Source organism: Sturnus vulgaris, chromosome Z, assembly GCF_052056855.1.
Source record: "Sturnus vulgaris isolate bStuVul1 chromosome Z, bStuVul1.hap1, whole genome shotgun sequence".
NCBI classification, from domain to species: Eukaryota; Metazoa; Chordata; class Aves; order Passeriformes; family Sturnidae; genus Sturnus; species Sturnus vulgaris.
The window spans coordinates 21,435,810-21,450,736 of NC_142283.1; the positions used below are offsets into that span (position 1 = coordinate 21,435,810).

The following is a 14,927-nucleotide window of genomic DNA, read 5'->3' on the forward strand; positions in this document are numbered from 1 at the left end:
TGTTTTAATTTCAAAAAGAATTTTGATGTTAGCAAGGTTGAAGCTGTGTTGGCTTAGAGACCCATTAAAAAGATACCTTAGTGTTTGTGTGTGTATCAGGATGATGTGTTTATAATGTAGTGTATACTCATTCTCTTCTCTAGAGCTAGTTGATTTACATTAATTATTCTCCACTGCTTATTTATCCCTTTCTATATACTTATAATTACAAAAAAACCTCATTAAAAAAATCACTTATCTTTCTTTCCTAATCACCTTTCCATTCCAGAACATCTTTTTTTCACTGTCCTTGCAACTTACTGATTGAATAGTCAGTATCACAAACCTTGCTTACAGTACTTCATATGGCATTCATTTGCACATTTCGGGGGTTTTAAAATTGCAGCTGCTTATGATTTTGATCAAGATGAAAAATATTACTGTTCGCTTGAAACTTAATAAAATAAATAAAACTGCAAGTTACAAAGCTTGTTTCACTCTCTGAACTCGTCAGAATGACAGTTTTGTAATCAGTTTGTATTGAAGTATTTTTAAGTCTTAGGTTAGCTATTTAGACAGTCAAATGAATAGATGAGGGGGGTCATGAACAGCACGGAGAGAAATGGCTTCTAGGGAAAGGAGATGCTCTTAATAGTTGGAATAGATGGAAGGTAGCTGAAATGTCTATGTGAAGCTACTGTCAGCTTTGGGTGTAACTAAGTTGACTGCTTCCCTTATCTCCTAGTGGTAGAAACAGCTACAGATGGTTCAAAGACATGAGGTGAACAACCAGTGCAGGACTGTTGGGAAGGTGTGCAAATCTAAAAAGTTCCATTTTCCAAGACTAGCCAGATACAGAGATGAAGCAGGAAAGCATAAACACCTATGAAAACAGACAGACAAAAGAAATCCAAGTAAAACTGAGGATGAAGAACGATACTCCTTACAAATCACTCTACGTCTTGTAGCAGCTTAATCCAAAACTGTCATTAATATCTAAGTGTTGGGCAAAATGGCTGCTAAATGGCAGGGACCATCCTCAGCAGCTGTCTTCTCATAACTCATAATTCCATAATAGAATATTTCAGAATGCTGATACATGTATAAGTTTATTCCTCAGAACAAAATCCCGACTGTGTGATCAATGCCCACAGCTGGATGTAGTCCAAGGCACTCCTTTCAGTTCCAGGCACTCAAATCATGGAGCGTCATTAGAGCCATCCTTCTGTACATGATCAGATGTGCTGATGCCACTATTCTGCCACTTTTGCTGCAGTCTGTATGTGGAACGGGTACATGAAGGAATTTGCTATATTTCTTGTGTAAGACTTTAGATGTTTATTTTCCATTAATATTCAACAGATTTTGTCATGCGTATTTGGAAGTTGGATTCCCTTCTACTTCCAGAAACCTCGGGCATGCAGAAGAGCCTCAGTTCTGTACCACAGCCATTACTGTTTCAGACATGAGTCTGTCATTAATTGGAAGCTGAATTCAAAGGCAGTTCATTTTTAATTCCAATGAAGATGTGAACCAGCTTATAGTTCTTAGCAGGAAGGATTTCTTACAGTAGTAAAATGCTGGAGTTTGTCACACATGGAATTTTAAGCCTGTAGGTAACATCAAAGTAAGGACAGAGTTTTCTAAATCTGTGACTAATTTATTAGAACCCACCAGCATAGGAAAGTCTGAACTGCTGATGCCAAATCTAAAGAAATCTTAACAGTAGTGCTAGAATTGAATGTGTTTCTGCTAATAGATACTACAGTCTTCTTTATCCGTGTAAATTTATTAGGTTTAAGCCTGCTGCATATTTTTTTAAATTATAATTTCAAGGAATTTTGGGAGAATAGAATTAAAAATGTAAAATTGCTTTTCAATCAGAAGTCATCTTTAATGGTTTAAAATCTGCGTTTCTCCTGTTTTGATGATAACTACAAATTTTGTGAAGATGTAGCCACTTGTGGACTGTTCTTTAAAACACCCTTAATTAGGTTGAGTCTTCCTAATTTTATCTCATTAAGTGCTAAATAGTTTGTCTCTAGTGACTATTTAACAGTCTGGATGATTTAGATTATATACTTAGTCTTTTTTGGCCCTTGTCTGAGATAAGAGAATTGCAGTGGCTGTGGAGGTTTCTGATTTTTTTAATGACAACTCAATTTTAAAGCAATACTGAAATAACTTTATTTCAGACCTTGTGAAATATTTTCCCTTTGAAAACATAAAACATATTCTATAAAAGTTAAAATGCTAAGAATGCTATAAAAATTATTTTCTGGGGATCTTGCATTGTTCTGATGACAGCAAATCTACTTGACTGAGAAAGGAAACAGTCTTTGGGGGTTGACCTTGGTTGGCTGCTAGCTGCTCTGTCACTCTCCCTCTTCACCAGGACAGGAGAGACAGTAAGATGGAAAACTTGTGGACCAAGATGGGAAGAGGAGGTCACTCAGCAATTAACATCACAGACAAAACAGACTTGGGGAAATTAATTTAATTAATTTAAAATTAAAAATATAGACTAGGATAATGAGCAACAAAGACAAAACCTAAAACACCTCTCCCATACTTCTCCCTTCCCAAACTCAGCTTTAGTCCCAGCTATTCTATATCCTCCCCCCAGGTGGTGCAGGTGGATCGTAATGGGGGTTGTAGTCAATTCCTAGTTTGTGGTCCCTTCTTCTGTCTTCTCATGCTCTTCTCCTACTCCAACTTGGGTCCTCATCATGGGATGCAGACCTTCAGAACCAGACTACTTCAGCAGGAGTCCCCCATGGGTCACAGGTCCTGGCAGAAAGCCTGCTCATGTGTGGGCTCCAGGCTGCACCTCCTGCTCTGGCATGGGGCTGCTATGGGTTGAAGCTTCCTTCAGGGCTATCCCTCCGAGGTCCTCCAGATGTTGCAGGTGGGTCTCTGCTCCACCATGGACCTCCATGGGCTGCAGGTGCCAGCTGCCTCACCGTGGTCTTTGTCATGGGTTGCAGGAAATTCTCAGATCCAGCACATGGAACGTCTCCTTTTAGCAGGACCTGTAGGGATAGGACGAGTGGTAATGGTTTTAAGCTGAAGAAGGTAAATTTCGCCTAGATACAAGGAAGTGTTTTACATGAGGATGGTTAAACAATGGGACCGATTTTTCGGAGAGGGGATAGCTACTTCATCTTTGTAAACATTCATGGTTAGGTATGATGAGGCTCTGAGCAATCTGTTCTGGTTGAAGATGTGTCTGATCGCAGGAGGGAAGTTGGACCAGCTAACCCTTTAAAGGTTTCCTTTGACAATTGGTGATTCTGTGATCTTGGCTGCTGAGCTCAGCTGTGCACTGTGGTGGATCCACTGGAGCTGGCTGGAACAGCTGTGCTGCACAGAGTCTGCTCACAGTGGACGCCCTGCCCTCATTTGCCAGTGCCTGGGCAGCACAGAGGCTAAATTGAGGGTACAGGTGAACTGGGGGTACCTCTGATGGGTACGACACCCCAATAGTGAAGGTGATATGTGGTGCAAGTTCTTGTCATAATTAGGAAACACGAAACTGTTCTAGGCTGTAAGTTCCACTGGTGACTTTGGAATAGGTAAAGGCTCTAATTTTTTAATTTAAGGATTGGCTCTTTATGTAGAAAAAAAAATTGGAATCATTATCAATGACATGCATTATTTCGGTTGCATTGTTATATTTCTTAGCATTATTACAGTTGATATTGTTGATCTGATTCAAAACAATATGGAGGCTGTAAGCCCTTTGCTTTTGCTGGCTAATGGAGAGTCTGGTAGGTCGGTAGCTGAACAGTGCAAATTTGATGTCTGCTCAGCCTGCTGGGCTGATACCTGGCAGGTTTCTTTTTGGTGTAATTCAAGATTTTTCCCATCTCCTTCAATGGCATTAGTGTTATAGCACCCTTGGTAATTTTTCCATAAATACCTTTTTCCTTGAAATTTAATACAATTATAATTTTGTTTCTTGATTAAAATGTTAACAAAGCTTTGACTTTTTAATTTGCTGTGAACGAGATATCTTGAGTGTTTTTACAGTTTTACGTTCAGGAGGACATTTGGGTTGAGGTTGCTGTAGCTGAGAAACAGGTTTAGACAAATGCTTTGTTGCACCTTCAGAGGGACATTGCAGGTTTCCTTGCAGAAGGAATTTGTATTTTGGAATGTGGCACTCAGCACTGAACTGATGGCATTATGCTGGGAGCTAAGAGACTTTCTTAGGGCATCAAGCTCATTCTGACTTGCCTGAAATGTAATCTATTCTCCAGAGACAGAAGATTGTGCTTATTAGTATAAAACTACTATTTTAATAGGTATGATAATAATAAACTTTTAAAGTCAGCAGCCTGAACATCAGATTCAGTCCTTATAAGAAAATTACTAACACCTGACAGGAATGAGAAGAAATATTAAATCCGTGCCCCATTTCTTTCCAATAAAAGTGATTTCTAAGTTATTTTATGACTGAAAGTGAGTTTGATAATTGACTGATTTTAGAGCCCCCTAACCGCAGCAGTAAGGTACAAGTATCTGGAGCAGTAGAAGTGAGGAGAACTTACAGCTAAAAGCAAAGTCAAAAGAGTACAGTGTGTAAATTTCAGAAAGAGACAAGAAATGGCAGTTATAAACCTTTCTGTGTGACTCCTTGAGTCCCTCACTTGAGAAGTATACACAAAATATTTTATATTGAACAAGTACACAATTTTTTAATTAATTGAATATGTTTATCTTGTGAGCAGGTGTATGCTGTAGTATGTTATTCAGGGAAGCAGATCTGAAGTATTGAATTACTCTGGGCCCTGGATGGGATGAGGACAGGAAAATGAAATGGTCTGGACCTTTTAAAATTCTGAGATTTGAAATATTTTGGTTCAGGAGGAAAAAGCAAAAATGAAAACACCAGTGAAGTCTGTACACAGCTGTCTAATTTTGCTTCAGGGACAATCAGAGCTTGCCACCAGGCTTCTTAGGTTTTGTGCGTGTATTTACCTTCCTGCTTAGAACAACATACCTGAGGCTGGAGAGTGGAATAGATTCACACAGTTGGGCGATGAAGGGAAAGTAATCCACAGGTTGCTTCCCCAAGTACTTTGTGGTGCAAAATTATTTATATTACCTGGTTATATATCAGGACCATATTCACCAGATACTTTAGAAGAATGTCCTTGCTGGTTTGCACTGTGAAAATAAGACAAAATCAATGGATGAGTATTAACTGGAAGCACAGGAAAACAGTATTAATCAGTATGATTAGTTCAGCTGTGGCTTTTTGTGTATATTTTAGGAAGAGGTAGAAGGAAGATAGTGGTTTTCTGGAGATATATCCAGCCTACCTCTGTAGGATATCATTGGAGAAAGGTCATAAATTTTCATTTGAAAAGTTAACGCTGTGGGATAATCGTGGATATGCTACTATTGCTGTTCCTGCTGCAAGGCTGAGTGAGAGCTCATAGTGGAGGATGGGGAAGGGAAAACAAAGCAGGTAATGCTTGAAAGTGTGATCCACTAGAGAGGAAATGCTTTCTAAAAGACTTTTTAGATTAGCTATCTTACCTGCAATGTTGAGGATAGTTGTGGCTGAGGCAAGTTTATCTTGCTCAAGGCCTGGGAAAAAGATGTTGCAATAAGCTCTACAGTTGCTGTAAGTTTTCTACAGTCATATTATAACAAGATTCTACATATCATATATCATATCATGTCGTATCATATAATATATTTTTTGGCCTGTAATGTTTATGAAAATTGTTCAGCCGGGTGTATGAGTAAGAGTGCCCAGCATAGTACACAGATGTTACAGATCATAGAAAAACTGGTAGTACAGCTGCCTTTTCTCCATCAGTAATCACTCTGTCTTGAAGAATGGAAGCCTCTTGTTCTTAGTGGCTGCAGAAACTGTCTCTAAGAGCAATTGATTGCAGCACAGCAAGAACTGATCCTAGAAATGCTATTGATGGTTTACCTGCCCCCAATTAATTATTGCCTTCTCTAGTGAAGCCAGAAATTGTAATGGACAAAAGACATCACTGACTTTTTTTTTTGCCCACTATTTACCTATCACAAAACTATCAGCTGCAGAAGTTTTCTTTATCAAACCTGGCCCAACTCTGTTTTTTTGCAAATAATGTCATCCCCAAACACTCCAGCACCTTTACTATGTTTCTGCACTCTGAGATTCCTCACCTTTACAAGCAATAACATGTTTTGTAATTTCTGTTTGTCTGGTTTCATTAAAATCCCCAGCCCCCAATCTCAGTGTCAAATGTCATTCCTAGCACCACTAGCTAGACCTCTAGCTGTCATCAGTGCATTAGTGCCTTTGCTGCAAAGACCTAAGGGGTATGAAGAGCTGGAAGTGCATATATTCAAATGCACTGTTCAAACCTCCTCTTTTTTTAAGCTGCTGGTGTGAATTTTGGAGGCTTTTTGAATTTTCATCTTTGGTTTGGTGGGTTTTATTTCAGCTCCTTATTCCGAGGTAAAGGTGTCCCGTGTTAGGACAAGTAGCACATTTTTCACTCATCCTACCAGTTCCTCTTCTGGTGTAGTGCCACACTTTAGGTCTTTTGGTCACAGATCTCAGAAGCCCCCGTGCCTTGCCAATAAATAATTCCAATAGGCTGTGAAGTGTTTCCCTCAAGGAAGAGAGACCGAATGACTTCTGTCAGGATCATTTTAAGAGTTTTAAAGCAATGGTCTTTGGAGGAAGTTGTCAAATGGGGCAAGAAAACATCCAGCTGTGATCATCACATGTCATGGCAGTCAGTTCTGCATAATTTAAGGTTTCTGGAGGTGAAATTCATGAGCCCCCTGAACTGTACAGTTATGTGTCAGGTTGTATGCAGTATCTGTTTCAGGAAGACTGTTTTACAGATCCTAATTTTATAAAACTCTTATAACACAGCATTGGTGTCTTGCCTATATGAAGGCTGGGGTTTTTTTGGGTCTTTTTTCTCCAACTTTAAAAATATCTTGTATGTTAATTGTACATTTGATTTTTCCCCGTTTTTTCAGGTAGTGGAAGAGATATATTAAAGTATGTGATGTACTGTATGTTTTCTAGATTTACTTGTGTGTATGCACAAATCTATGGCTTTTGCCTTGTGCAGATCAGTTTTGAGACATCTTCTCTATTCAAGTGCTTTTAAAAAAACCAAAATAAAACTGAAAAGACAGACTCAAATTTTGTTCTTGGACAAGCATCAGAAATGAATTATACTTAGCTCCAGTGAATAACCAGAATTAATGTAGAGTTTAAATTGGCCATTAATGCTGTACTTTTTTTTTATTTTAGACTATGCAGGCATGATTTTTCCTGTGAAACTCCTTTCAAATTCTTTACTGCTGTAAGTATTGCTTTGAGGGGGAAAGTGTTTTTCAGCGTTTCAGTGTATTTGCTGCATGACTGATGCAGCCTGATATGACTTATCACAACATGACTTGTCATCAGAAAAAAGCTGAGAAAACAAAAGTGAGTTCCTGGAAGCTAATGCTGAGAAAAGAAGTGCTAAGGGCAGAGCAAGAAAAACGCATGCTTTTAAAAATGGCTTCTCTTTTCTCCTCTTGTTCTCGTTCCACGTAAAGAAAAAATGGCTAGCTAATAGAAACTTGCAAGTAGTAAACTTTTAGATCAGGTCTTGGATTTAGAGGCTGTTTTCTAGTTATCAGACAAAGGAAAAAAAAAAGAATATTGCTTTCATTTTTGGGGGGAGTGGGGAGAAGGGGTCAGACATTGAACTCTTAATGGAGGAAGAAAGCTGATAATGAGCAAAATGACTGTGAAGATTATAGATTTTAAATGTTATTGCATTTTTAGCGATCACTTTCAGTAGTTGGAAGGTTGAAAACATTTCTTTTTAGTAGCCTAATCTTTCAAGATTGCTTTTTAGCATGCAATTTTTATTATGTTTTTTATAATTAATTTTGTAAGTTTCTGCTTTTACGGCTGTTGTTCCTCAGCTAAAGAACTTTGTGGAAGTCAGAAATGAAGCACAAATCAGAATATTCTTTATGGTTAAGTAGAAGTATTTAGTAAATTTCTAAATACTTAACAATGTGAATACACTGAGGCACATAATCTCTTTACTGAAGTTGTACTGCTAAGCTCTTGTATGGCAAGATAAGAAGACAGTGATTAGAGCATTGTTAACTGTTGTCTATAATGAATTGAATTCTGTATTTAACTTGGTAAGAGTGAGTTTATCTGAATGGTAGATATACCGAAAACAAATTCGAAGCATTATTGAAGTTATTTCAAAGCCTCAAAGCGTTTAATGAGAGAAAATTTACTGCAGCCACAACCTATCACACATGTTTTTGTGTTTCATAAAATAGTCTGTGCCCAGGCCCCAGGTATTCAATATAATTTTTGCTGGCTTTCTGCTATCACACACATAAGGTAGGATTCTCATGTAAGGGACCACTAATGGGAAGCTGATACGTGACAGCATAAGTTTAAAACGACTGCTACGTTATTTTAGCCAGCTACTTTCAGTTCAGGATGGGAGAGAGTATGAGCAGAGACAGGAGTCCAAGTCTACCAGAAAACTGCTGGAAAGGAGACCTAAAGAGATGCAGTGTGAATTCACTAACGAACATTTATATGTTAGGAGTATTTTGTGCATCATGCAGTTGAATGTGTAAAGTATCTTTTCCTTCAAAGAGCCAGTGGGGACACAGGACAGGTGGGGAGGGGTTTGGTCCAGCTGACTTACAGAGGTTCAGTCTCAATCATTATGTCATGGCATTAACTTCTCTTGTAATTGGATCCTGAGAAATGTGACTATTTGAAATGAAATGTTCTTGGTTTTGTTTTTTTTAATTTTTGTTTTTAAAGATTCATATGCTTGAGCCTTATTAGAATCACTCTAAAGAGAGAAACTAATTTCATTATGCATCACTCAGCATCACTTTCTAATTATATATTTTACTGTAAAGTCTACAGTCATAAAATATTTCTTAGTTGCTGCTCAAATACAGAGGAAGAGCAGCAGGAAACTTAAGATGTAGTTTAGCAAAAAAGCCTATATTAGAAATATTTTTCAGTTTGGTTTCCTTTCTGTGCTGGAATTTATATGAGTTATTTTCTAGTTAAGGGAATTAAAAGAAATTGGCTTAATACTGTTTGATAATCCTTTCTGAATTAATTCGAAGTGGCTTAATATACTAGAAACCATGTGAGTCACTGGGAAAAATTTAAAAGTTGCCTTTCAATGGATGTTCTTCTTGTTCTCTGAGTATATCTTTTGTTAGTGAAATCTGCCAGCTACCTACTAATTTTTAAGGAGTTCTGGTGTTATCACTGGTTAATAACAGCCTTGAATTTCAATAGATTCAGAGTTACTAAGGATAAAACCCAGACTGAGGGTACAGATGGGTCCTTTTACTTATGTAGTGCAAGTGCTGTATGTCAGATCTAGAAATCTTATTGAACCATCTAAATAAAACAGAATGCATTTGGTCAATGTTCTTTAAATAACATGGAAAAGGTACCTAACTCAAAATTAGGTGTAAATTGTTACTGAATTTGCGTTGGGAAGATGAAACAAATTGTGTTCTGATGTAATGTGGATTAATTTATTCATTGAGACTCCCAGCATTTTTACTTCCAGCATTGTAGTAGAGATTTCTTGGTTTGTTGATTGGTTTTTTTTTTTCGCAGCTGGAAGATATTTTCTTTTGGCTGTGTTACTGTTTTGTAGTTGGCAGCTCAGAAAGTTCAGGCAGTTACTCTTCACCCTTATGAACATGTTCCTTTGTGAGCTCTCTGAGACTTCTCAGCGTGGCTGTAGCCAGTTTAATTTAGTTCTGTGAAATAAGCATTACCAACATGTCAAGCCAGTGACTCTTGCAGACAAATATCACTAAGAACCCTATTAAAAAACAATAAACCTATAAAAATGTGTCACCTAGAAATACATATTTTTCCAAGTATTTTAAAGTGTGATTGTTCTTTCTCAGATTTTGTCTCTGTTTTATGCAGAATATGTGTGTGGGAAATGCTTCCCCCCACCAAGGGTTTCATGTAGCTTGAGGCAGGGATAGAAAAAGAAAGGGGATATAGAAGAACATGACTGAAATACAAACACAGCTTTGAAAACAACTTCATTGGTTTTACTTGTCCAAGTGTTTTGGCAGAGGTAAGTCTCCCTCTAAAGTCTAGACTTTATATGTCTTATCATATCTGTGACATCTTGTTTTTTCAATTACCCTTCCTCCCATTTTCCTTGAAATGGATAAGAAATGTTTGTTCAGGAAATACTTTTCAGCTTGCTGGAGTGGTTTGACAATTTATATGTTGTAATAAGTAGTGTTTGGAAGCTCAGTTTAGGAACCATCTGCAAGTACATAATTTATTTTCAGATGCAGATAAATACTCATAGAAACTACGTGGCTTATTCATTTAAATAGCCATCTTAGGCTCATCATTTCCTTGTTTCATCACTGCATATCAGTTGGGCGATTTGGAAAATGTAAGATCTCTTGGAAGTGTTTAAGCAAATTATTGACTGTAACTTAGTCTTTTTTTAATGTGACTGACAGTCCTGAGTAGCTATGATTCTGTGAGTTTTTCTTTGTGGCGTTGGTGAATCCCACCTCTGGTATGTTGAAATGATTTAGTCCAGTCAGTTGCTTATTCCTGTAAGAAGATTATGGGAACCTACTGGTGATCATCGAGTTCCCTTTTCCTGGCAAAATGCCATAACTTTTTTTCTGTGCTGAATTTCACTTAAGTGCATTAAAAATGAAGGTCTGAAGAATTCTCTAGTTCTCTAGTACTCAAAAAAAGTCTGAATTACTGTGATAATTACAAACATTTCTCTTGAGGCGGAGATCATTATGCAAAATGTCTGTAGTCCTCCAGAGCAAGATTTCCAAACTTGCAGTATAAAAGGTGAATAATGAGGCCTAAAGAAACAGTGTTAGAGGAGGAGGAAAAGGAATCAGTTTGGAATACTTGGTGAAACCCACAAAGGCGAAATTGCTGTCTTCCACAGAGCACTGAATATGAATCCTGGCTGTTTTAGTGCTCTCCTGGTGAGACTTGCTGAGGCAGGCAGCTGTGCAATGTGCTTCTTTTGCATCCCGTGTGTGTTGTCTGAGCTTATTAATGAACAGATGAACATCAGCATGACCTGATGTTCATGGAAACAGTATCAGGTTTCTTCTAGGAATTTATTTGTTCCATCCGTAGGGTTGTGCACTTTGAGAAACGATGATATTGGGTCGTGATGGTGTTCCTCAGGTCGTCCTCTGTCTCTGACCTGCCTGGCTTGGCAGTGCTTTTCATCAGCCTGAGCGCAGTTTGTTCATCATCAAAGGGTGTGATGGCATACCCAGTCTGCAGGGAGCTGCATAGGGGCCTTTCTGCCTGGAATATCTGACTTGGAAGCCAGTGAGCAGGCAGACCTTGCACAACATATTTCCAGACAGGTTTCTGGATCTCCTGATTTGCATTCACTATTCTCAATGCAAATGGAAGCATTAAAGTTTTGCATCTTCGTAGGGTAAGTGGTTTTGGCAAAAGTACTCCAGATATTACAAAACATCCACAGAGGTAGGTTCTGCTTAGCTTTCCACATGCTTTCTGGGCCAGCCAGTGCACTTTTGATAGAGTTGTTCTCAGAACCAAAGCTGCTGTTCTTCACAAAGCTTGTGGAATTCCCAGTTTTCTGCTCAGCAACGAGTAGTGTGCTCTGTTACCATTCATGGAGTGCTGATTTGGGTGGTGTGGTTTGTTGGTGGTTTTTCTCAGGTTCTTTTAGTAATTGAAGTAGAATGATGTCATCTGGAGTCTTTGTAATTCCTGATTTCTTAATTAGTATGTTAAAGAGAATGTGTGAGCAGGATGGTGGTGAAGGAAAATTAGTTTAGACATGTATTTATCATTCAGAAGTATGATTAGAGGCAGGTTAGCTGATAGAAACTGAAGGACTTCTATCTGTGCAACCAATGTGTGTTTTACTATTTTATCTCTTCACAGAGTATTGCAGATGTTCAGTGCTTGATTTAGAAGGTTAGGGATGGAAAGGATAGCAGCCATAACTAAAAGATTTATTTCCTGAACACAGTTTTTACTTCTTCATTCCTTCCGTTGATCTTGTGTCAGGGATGCTGACTACCTTCAGTAAAGTTAAGCAAAATGTATGAGTCTTTCAGATGTTCAGTGTTTCTCAAAGTTGCTGAGTGTGATTTCCCTTCATTTCTTTTAATCTTATATGATTTTAATCTTTTATGATATTAGGGGTTGTTTCTGAGATAGAAATGTTAGTAGTAATTTGGAGAATTTTTTTTCTTAGGTTTATAAGCATCTTAGGGGTGTTCTGGCCTGTTTAACCAAAAATACATATAAAAAAAAAGGTGTTTTAGTGCCTGAATATCTGGAGACTGGCTTTGTTCTGGGGTATTTTTTTTAAGGTTTTGGAAATATGACGTGACATCCAGTAAGTTGCCTTTTTACATCATCGTAATTTCCATCTTACTTAATAGAACCTGTTTTTTCTTAAAAACGAGCAAGATAAACTTGTTCTTCTCACTTCAGAGAATCCGCTTTACCTTAATTACGCTTCAAATGGCATAAAACTATGGAACCTAGGTAAAATAACCTTTAACTCATTCCTTTCACCATTGTCTTTGTCGGCCATGAAAAATAAAAATACTTACTTGCCTTAAACTTCAAGGTTTGCAGGGCTTCAGTTGTGCAGTGAATACCTAGATGTTCTAGTATCGGTCACTATTATCTAAGTTGCACAGATATTTAGAATACAGAAGTTTTCTTCATCATTTTTTGCTGCTTATTTTAAAATTTTATTCTAGAAGACTATTTAATTAAAAGTGCTCCACCATTTCAATTTGATATCTTGTAAATGAAATAAATGAGATGAAATTTGGTACATCCTAATTATTTGGCAAGGAGGACAGTAGGGATGTCAAATCTGGTAGCTTATTAAATCATAATTTGTAACAATTTCTGCACTGGGTAATTAACATTTTGGTAGAGAAAATATCTGCAGATTAGTGAACTGTCAGCATATATGTTAGTTTGAGTTTAAAGCCATAATGACGGAAAGGGAGCTTGGTGCAGATGACCCAGTGTGATCCATTCCAACCTTACCCATTCTGTGATTTGCAAAATAATTTCAGTTATGTTCAGGGTTTGTTTGACACTCATAATGGAGATAAAATCTTACAGATAGATTCCTGTACTTACTACTCTTCTTTCTCAGCAGGTGTCTTTGTGAATCAATTTCATTACTATTTCTTACATTTTATGTCGTGGCATATTATATTCTTTGGAAAAGATCTGTAAACATAAACAGTGTTTGTGTGAAAAGATGAATATCAAGCCTTTTTGGGGAAGTGTACAGTCCCATTTGTTTTTTTATAGGGCAGGACAGTGGGAAGCTTGGCAAACAAGCATAACTTAATTTGCTTTCAAAGATGTGAATGCCTGTTGAACTGAAAAGACCCACTCTGTTGCAGATCTAAAATTAGATTACATATTTTATACTCAAAGCTGACAAAACAGAATTGCTCCATGAGAAGTGCCACTTTGTTGATACGAAAATTATTTTGAAATCTTTTTTTTATGTGGGGTTTTTGGTTAAGTTTAAGCTCAGATTAAATCCTTTAGACCTCATAGTCCTGTTTTGTGATGGATCTCTGTATTTTTTTATCTTGAAATAAAAATAAAGGGAAATGAAGAAGTTACTGGAAAACTTCATCCACATTCCAATTATGTGCAAATTGCTGGATTCTTGACATGGCTTCCCCAGCCTTAACCCATGGAGATTTTCAAGCCCTTCAATGAATGAAAGAAATTGTTGCGATCAGAGCTTTCTGCAAGAGTGTGCTCCTTGTCAAAACCCATGGAAAACTTTTAGCTATACTTTTATATAATTTTTATACTTACATTTATACTAGACATACTTGCATAACTTCCATACTTATATGTTTTATCTTTACCTTGCCTTTATTTCAGGTTGTCTCAGGTGACACTAGAGGCTCGGGAAGGCTCAGTCTGTTAGGACATGCCCGCTGTGAGTTGGGTGCTGAAGGAGCAAGGTCATACCAAGGCCAGGCCAAGGCAGGTGTAGTTACGGGATGCTGCTGCACTCCTTCACACATCTTCCTTCTGAGCCTTCTGGGAGTTTTCCGAAGAAGATGTAGCAGGTCTGTTGGGTGGGTCTCTTTGACCCTGCAGCTTTGAGCAAAATATTGCGTGTTGGGTACAAGATAACCATATCTTGCCTTCTCTGTACTGCCGCACAGCACAGTTTACTAGACTGAAGGCAGTCCTCCTTCTAATCTGGACAGGAGCTGAAAAAATGGTGCGTCAAATGGGTGTGCCCCCTAATTCAGGCAAGGCTGTTCAGGTATGATGCTTGGCCCAGGCGTGTTCTTTGTGGCAAAAAAAACCTAAATACAAACACGCCTTGTAGGCAATTCCGCAGCTACTTGTACTATCTTTCTAGATGTTTTCCTAGATAATTTTTTTCCTGTTGATTTATCTTCCTGAAAATTAGTTTGTTGTTTCATAACAATTTACATTTTGAACATTATTACACTTAGCAATGGTGGAAGGCAAAGAAATTAAAAATGTACAGGTATAATATTTGTCAGCTTTATTTCTGCTTGTCTTCACCAGGTGCTGGTTTTGCTAGTGACTTTCTGGTTTATAGTCTGTTTTCCTTTAACCCTTACATCACTTGTCAAACACAGATTTAAACTAAGACAGCTTTCTTTCCTCAAGATGATTCCCTTTATACCTTTTTTGATATGCTTAGGCAGATATCTGAATGGATTACCCATGCCACAGCTTGAGCATAAGATTGATTTCGGGATAGAAAGTGGGTCATGTCAGTCTTGCCTGAAAAATATAGTAAGGATTTATATGACCTGCTTTACCCAATGGTTCGATTGTGATTTACTAAAACAATTATTAAAATGGATACTAT

The 14,927-nt window shown here is 37.7% G+C and overlaps 1 protein-coding gene across 12 annotated transcripts in view; it reads left to right on the forward strand.

Annotated features, from left to right (window-relative positions):
- The window catches only part of PRR16 (proline rich 16), a 138,575-nt gene that overhangs the window by 21,010 nt on the left and 102,638 nt on the right, over window positions 1–14,927 (forward strand). For 2 of the 12 annotated variants that reach the window (XR_015799224.1, XR_015799223.1), the window contains exon 2: window positions 7,265–7,316. The exons of 7 other annotated variants lie outside the window; for them this stretch is intronic. The gene's annotated coding sequence lies outside the window, so the exon portion shown is untranslated. Of the gene's footprint in view, window positions 1–7,264; window positions 7,317–9,987; window positions 10,110–13,951; window positions 14,143–14,927 lie in introns of those variants that run through there. 3 more of the 12 variants (XR_015799226.1, XR_015799227.1, XR_015799225.1) reach the window with 3 other exon arrangements.